At 50.4% G+C, this 6,526-nt stretch overlaps 1 pseudogene; it reads left to right on the forward strand.

The window, feature by feature from the left end:
- Positions 1–2,516: 2,516 nt before the first annotated feature.
- On the forward strand, positions 2,517–2,635 carry LOC120602552 (uncharacterized; annotated as a pseudogene).
- The last annotated feature ends 3,891 nt before the right edge of the window (positions 2,636–6,526 follow it).

The following is a 6,526-nucleotide window of genomic DNA, read 5'->3' on the forward strand; positions in this document are numbered from 1 at the left end:
CGCATGCATTTCACTTCGTGACCGCTGGATTTATTCCAGGCGCTTCCAGAGGCAGGCAGAGCGCATTAAGGAGGCAGGAGCCCTGCTCAGGGCAGCTGACGGTCCTTGACGGGAAAGGCCTGGAAAGGCCTGGAAAGGCCTGGAAAGGCCTGTGTGCCTCAGCTTCGCCAGGAAGGGAACGGGCTCCACCTCGCGTGGTCCGCAGCCTCTCCAAACGGCCAGCCTTTCCTTAGCACAATAGGAACATTCTACTGATGTTAACTTATTGTAAGTTTGAATGAGAAAACCATATTTGTGCATGTGTGTGTGTGCATGCGTGCTTGTGCATGTGTGAGCATGTGTGTGCATACGTGTGCATGTGTGTTTGTGTGCATGTGTGTGTGTCTCTGTGTGCACATAGCACATATATGTGATGCTGGACATCCAGACTTCAGAACAATGAGAAATGCATTTCTGTTCAGCCACACGCTCTACGTGGTACTAACGTGGCAGCCTGAGCAGACTAAATCAGCATAGCAATCTAGCCCAGGTTCAACGGTGGCCATCTGATGATGGCAAGAGCTACAAAGTCACCTTGCAAAGAAACGTGGGCGAATTGTGACAATTTTTTAGAACAAAGTATCAAAAGATTAAGGTAATTCTATGGTTTCTGCTTTGTAGGGTGTGTGCCTGACACTAAGCTTTCAATGGCCAAAGCATCTATTTCGGTAGCATCCTTGTCAGATAAACAAATTGCCAGCTGTGTGTCACAGCTACTAGCTGAACAGTTAGATAAGGTACCAGGCCTCCCCCTCCCACGGAGGTCCCATTTTAGACAGGCAGGGTGACCTAGATAACTGACCGCTTGAGTGACCTGACTTTTTTCTTTCTGCCTTTATGTTTTAAATTCTCTAATAAAGGGTAAGCCCGTGTGACAACATGGATGGACCTAGAGGGCATTATGGTAACTTAAATAAGTCAGACAGAGAAAGACAAATACCATATGATCTCACTTATGTGTGGATTCTAAAGAACAAAATAAATCAACAAACAAAACAGAAACAGACTCACGGATACAGAGAACACACTGATGGGTGCCAGCTGGGGAGGGGGCGATAGGGGGTGGATGAAAAACAGGAAGGGGTTAAGAAGTACAAATCGGCAGTTACAAAATAATCACGGGGATGTAAAGTACAGCACAGGGAATATAGTCAGTAACGGTGTAATAAGTACGTGTGGTGCCAGGTGGGTACCAGACTAATTGGGAGAATCAGTTCATAAATTACATAATAGATGTCTAACCACTGTGTCGTATATCTGACACAAATAAAATATTGAATGTCAACTCTAATTGAAAAAAAAAAAGAGTAAAGCCCTGAAACCCTAGCCATCCCGCCCCCCTTGGACCCTAATAAAGGCAGAGGCCCAGGTCATCTCTCTCTCCTTCCTGCCACCTCCCTGTGTGGACTTGTGAGACATCAACCCTGTTTTTTCTTAGTTCCCTGCTGGTTGTCGCTGAGGCGTGTCCCGCATTCTTAGTAAGAGCTGCAGTGGCAGGTCCAGCTACAACGCTGGCTCCAGTCCAGCCAGGGAGGTGACCGCGGCGCTGGCTCCGCGCGTGCTGGGCGTCAGCGGGAGCCCAGAGCTCACTAAGGAGAGGCGGAGGCCGCGCAAAACATGCTGGACCCCCGGCCACCCCGGGTCCCAGCCTTTCCTTCCCCCTGTCCCAGCCTTTCCTCCCACCGCCGAACGCATTACACCTGCTCCCAGGTCCTGCGGGGCCCTGCGCACTGCTGCCCCGCCCCGGACCCCTCCGGCAGCATTTGCAGGACGCGACCCCTGCCGACTGCGTCCCAGGGACACGTCTTCCGAGTGACAACACGGCTGGCCTACTCTTTCCCGGGGCGTTTGCATCTGCTCCTCTCCCGCCTGCAGCCCTGCTCCTCCGGGTGGCCTCGTGGTTTGCACTCCCACCGCCTGTCTGTATCCAAACGCCACCCTCTGATTGAGCCTTCGCTGCTGCTCTGGTGACAGCTGGATACACCCCTCCCGCGGCACAGCCCCCTCCTCCTCCGCCGACTTCGTTTCCTTCCTCAGTGTGCAAGCTGCGTTTTACGCGATTATCGGCCACCTCGCCTGTGTTCGACGGCAAACTCCATAAAAGCAGACGCTGCGTCTGATGCTTTTTCCTCGCCATCAGCCGCTGGTGGACCATTGCTTCGTGTCCACGTTTAGGTCACCGCGAATGACGCTGCTGGGGATGTGGGTTTGCAGGTCTCTGAAGTCCCCGCGTTCAGACCTTTGGGCTAATATCTAGGAGCAAAACTGCTGTTACGTGGCCAGACTACGTCTGACTTTTGAGAACCCGCAGGACCGTGTCCATGGGGGCCGCACTGCGCATGCCCACCCGAGGCTGTCCTTTTATTTTTTCTGTTTGTTCGTTTGTTGTTCATTGTTTTGTTTTGTTTTGTTTTGTTGTTTTTAGTATAAGAACTATCTGAATGAATGCATATCATCACTTTTAAACTGCAAGTAATGTCTACGGCCACGCCACCCTGAACAAGCCCCATCCCGGCTGATCTCGGAAGCTAAGCAGGGTGGGGCCTGATCAGTACTTGGATGGGAGGCCACCTAGGAAAACCAGGTGCTGTAGGCGTAAAAATAAAAAAAAAATAAGGGTTTGTAAGCTGACAAGGTCCTTGCGATCTGTGAGGTCAACCAAAGGTTGCCAAAGGTTGCCTCGTCTAAAAAAATAATAATAAATAAAATAAAATAAAAAATAAACGGCAAGTAAGGTTTGAATTACAAGGCCTGACAGCTCCACGTGGTGATCGTTGGCGCGGCTTCTTTCCACGTGTTGCTCCTTCTGTGTGTCACATGCGCTTCCTAGAGTACCTGTCCCTCTTCCTTCAAACACGCACACTCATGAGCCTCCCACCCAGCCTCATGCCCAGGAGGTGGGGAAGGAGGAGGAAGCGGGATCGGAACGCACGGCAACCGCTCGCAACGGAAAATCTGCCCCAGGCATCCCCGGAGGGGGTGTCCGAAACGGTTCCACACACAGCCCGAGAGAATGCGGGAGAGATTTCCACTCCCTAAAGCAATGCTAGGCTGGGGACCTAGCATGTAGCAGACCCTCAGTGTTTGTCTCTCTGCAGACAGAAGCAATGTCCGCAGCGATCAGAAGCCTGGACAAGCGACTTATGAATGATACTAGCATTATTTGAACAAATAGTTTTCCTCCCAACAAAACCGTTGTTTCTTCATTTATTCCAAGATCAAGTTTTGCCGCAATGCAGCAACGCTGGGGAGAGAAGGAACAGAAGAATATGCTATAGAAAGTGGCCAAGACCATAAGATCTAGGAACCACTGGGCTTCGCATTTGTGGGATTAAATTCCCTTTTCTTGGGGGAAAAAAAAGTAAGCCAGTGAAAAAAATCACGCTACTTACATGTTGTTATTACTAAATAAAACAATAAATAGATAATTCAAAGAAAGAAGTTTGAAAAACCAAGATAAAAATAATAAAAGAGAACGAGAAATAAAGAAGATAAAGGAAAATTTATTTTAGAAAACAATGAACATGAAAATTTAAAATTAAAACAGATGCTAATCTTTAAAACTAAGATAAAGTAAGATAAATCTAATCAGAAATATAAACAAATATATTCAAAACATCGGATGAGAAAGCGAATCTAACCAAATAAGCAGACAGCACTAAAGTATAAAAGGTTTTATTAGAAGTATGTGCCAATAAATTTGAAAGTAAGTCATTTTCCAGGCGATTAATTCAGTTAATTTGGCAACAAAAAGAATACTCGATTAGACCAATAACCATAGATATGCATAAAACCTGTCACAACTTAACTCTAAAAAATGCCACGTCCGAAACGTTTCACCGGTAACATCAAGCAGAGATCCCGGGGGAGATGTGCTGACCCGTCCCCTTCGTGAACAGAGAAGCAACACGACTCACCGCAGTCGGCACGCAGCGCCCTGGGAAATTCCAGCGACGCGCAGGGCGGGCTGAGCGAGCGGTCAGAGCCGCTGCGTGATGAGGATGCGCAGGCGCGGCCTGGGTGTCGATGGGGGGACCATCGTGGGGACCCAGAATTGTGGTAGTATCAGGTGCTGGTGGGGGGATCAGGGTTTCAGTAGAGGGCAGTGGTGAGGCAGGTATGAGAGCTGTGGGGGTCGAGGAGTCTGAGAGCCCAGGAGTGGCGTGGGAGGCAGGCGTTTATGCAGCCTCCCCTCCATGCCCTTGGTAGCAGGGGAAGGGCGATGCAGCAAGTACGCTTTCTCCTTTCCATGCGCAGAAGGAGAGGGAGGCTGACTCTCTGTCCCTCTCAACTGTGACCGAATAACTTTTCTCGAACCTTCTTGCCAGCCTCTCCTCACTTCTAACTGATCGGAATCGATCCAATTCCGACCTAATAATAGGATTAGTGGGGATCTCCTCGGCTCTGAGGTCACACCTAGAGGAGACGATTGTGTTTGGGACACGAATTAAAGAGCAAACGGGGGTCTTCTCGGCAAAGAAAAGAAGAAAATGCGACCGCGGGTGGTCAAGCAACCGGCGCTGCCCACGAGGCTGTTTTCACTGTCACCTGAGTCCAGGGACCAGCCTTCTCCTCACTGAGCTGCCATCAGCTTTTACCTGGAAGAGAGTTCCCAAAAGGACATCTGTCACACGTTCCATCACAAAAAAGGACCTCTACAGATTATGTCGTGGAGAGGGGCTGGGGTGAAGCAAAATTCAAACCCACTTAAAACTGTGTACTAGGTACAAACTTCCTGAAATTCCTTTGAAAATTCCCCGACGTGCGTGTTTCTTACCTGTTAAGATCTTTAGCAAAGCGGCACTCGTCTGTTATTTCGATATCCTTCTTTTACTCTTGAATTTGTACTGCGAATGCCAGCGAGCTCAGCCAGCGTGGCTCATCACTCGTTCCAGACGTGCCCCGCGGCCCGGTGGGTGGGTGAGGTGTGCCGTCAGGCGGCTGCCCGTGAAGGTACATGCCGTTGTCCTCTGAAGGGCTTTGCAGGCGCGCCTGAGAGCCAGCATCGCTGTTTGTTTTCAGTAACATATAAAACATGTGCCTAAGGAAAATAAGCCAGAAAGAAGGACAGCGATGTGCCAACAGAGACTAACTTTGGGCGGCAGAATTAGCGGTCACGTTCGTGTTCTTCCTTGAGTGTTTCTTCACATAGTGGGCGTGACACTCTGTTGACAAGTCGAATGTGAACGTTTTAATTTCATTGTTCTAAGATTAAGCGTATTTGTATCTTGAATTCCCGTTTCTCCAGAATGGTTGAAATCTAGGCCTAGGGAAAGAGCCGATGCTCTCTGACTGCTCCTCCTTGCGCAGGATTTGGTCCAATTTGGAAAGCGGCCGAAACGCTTTCTCCAACGTGTAGGTCGACACAAGCGTCTGACCATCTTGGCAACATGCCCATGGCCTGCCTTCGGCTGCTCATCCCGGCTGCCCGACTCTTCCAGATGCAGTGTCCCCGCCACTGAGAGCTGTTCGCCTCCGCGCAGGGGCTCGCCCTGGCTGCCACTTCGCCCCGCGGGATAAAGCAGAGACCCTTCCGCGGTGACACGCGTCAGACGCCGTCCGTCTCCGCGCGGTCATTTCGTCTCCCTCTTCTCGGCCCGAAGGTTTTACGTACTCACTTATTTCCCAGTTAGTGGCCAGAGCGTGTTCTCCAACATTCAATCCATGCTGTTCGCAGAGCACGGTGGGCCCCAAGCGTGGGGAGCACGGGCTGGGAAGAGACGTGAACACAGTGTGCATCCCGCCTGCCACGCGCCTCGTGTCCCCAGAGGGAGGGACGATATGAGACCCAGTCCCACAGCACCGGAATCCGCCTGAGCAGCGCTGGCGTTTGTACTCGGTTCGGTGCGAAGCCGGGTGTTGAGGGAGACACCAAAAGCGAGACTCGGTAAGGAACTGCGGATGTCCCCGAGACACCAGCTGCCCCTCAGAGCGACGCCTGCGACGTTCCGGGACAGGGAAAAGGGACGTTGTGCGAGGGTTTGTTTGAAACACGAGGATCTGCTTTTTCTGGCTGTGCGCGGTTTGCCAGTCCCTACGGGTCAAGAGTTTTTCCTTATTTTTTCTAGTTATTAGTACTAAGTGCCTCTTTCTTCTTACCTAATCGTATTGTCTTGGAGAAAATATGGTACATGTCCACTCATGGTACAGCTCGGACTTAATCGAGTCTGTGCTTAAAATCCGGCCTGCGTTGCCTCCCACACGAAGGATCCTTAAACGGTTAAACAGTCTTTAATGTCGCTGACATTTCCCGCGACCCTGAGGAAGCGCTGCTCTCTTAAGCAGACGATGAAACTTAAATGCTGCCACCCTGATTGCAACGCCTTCTACTCAAGCCTGGCTTATGTCAAAATACTTACGGGTTCAAGGCAAATTGATATCTGAGTGATGTGAGAAAGGTTTCCTACAAGGGGAAAAGAGGAAGCGCTCGCCTCTGAGTGGATTAGAGAAGATGCTCGAAGGAAGAGGAGACATCTCGGCTGCAGCC

The sequence above is a fragment of the Pteropus medius genome, unplaced genomic scaffold (genome assembly GCF_902729225.1).
Source record: "Pteropus medius unplaced genomic scaffold, Ma_sr-lr_union100, whole genome shotgun sequence".
NCBI classification, from domain to species: domain Eukaryota; kingdom Metazoa; phylum Chordata; class Mammalia; order Chiroptera; family Pteropodidae; genus Pteropus; species Pteropus medius.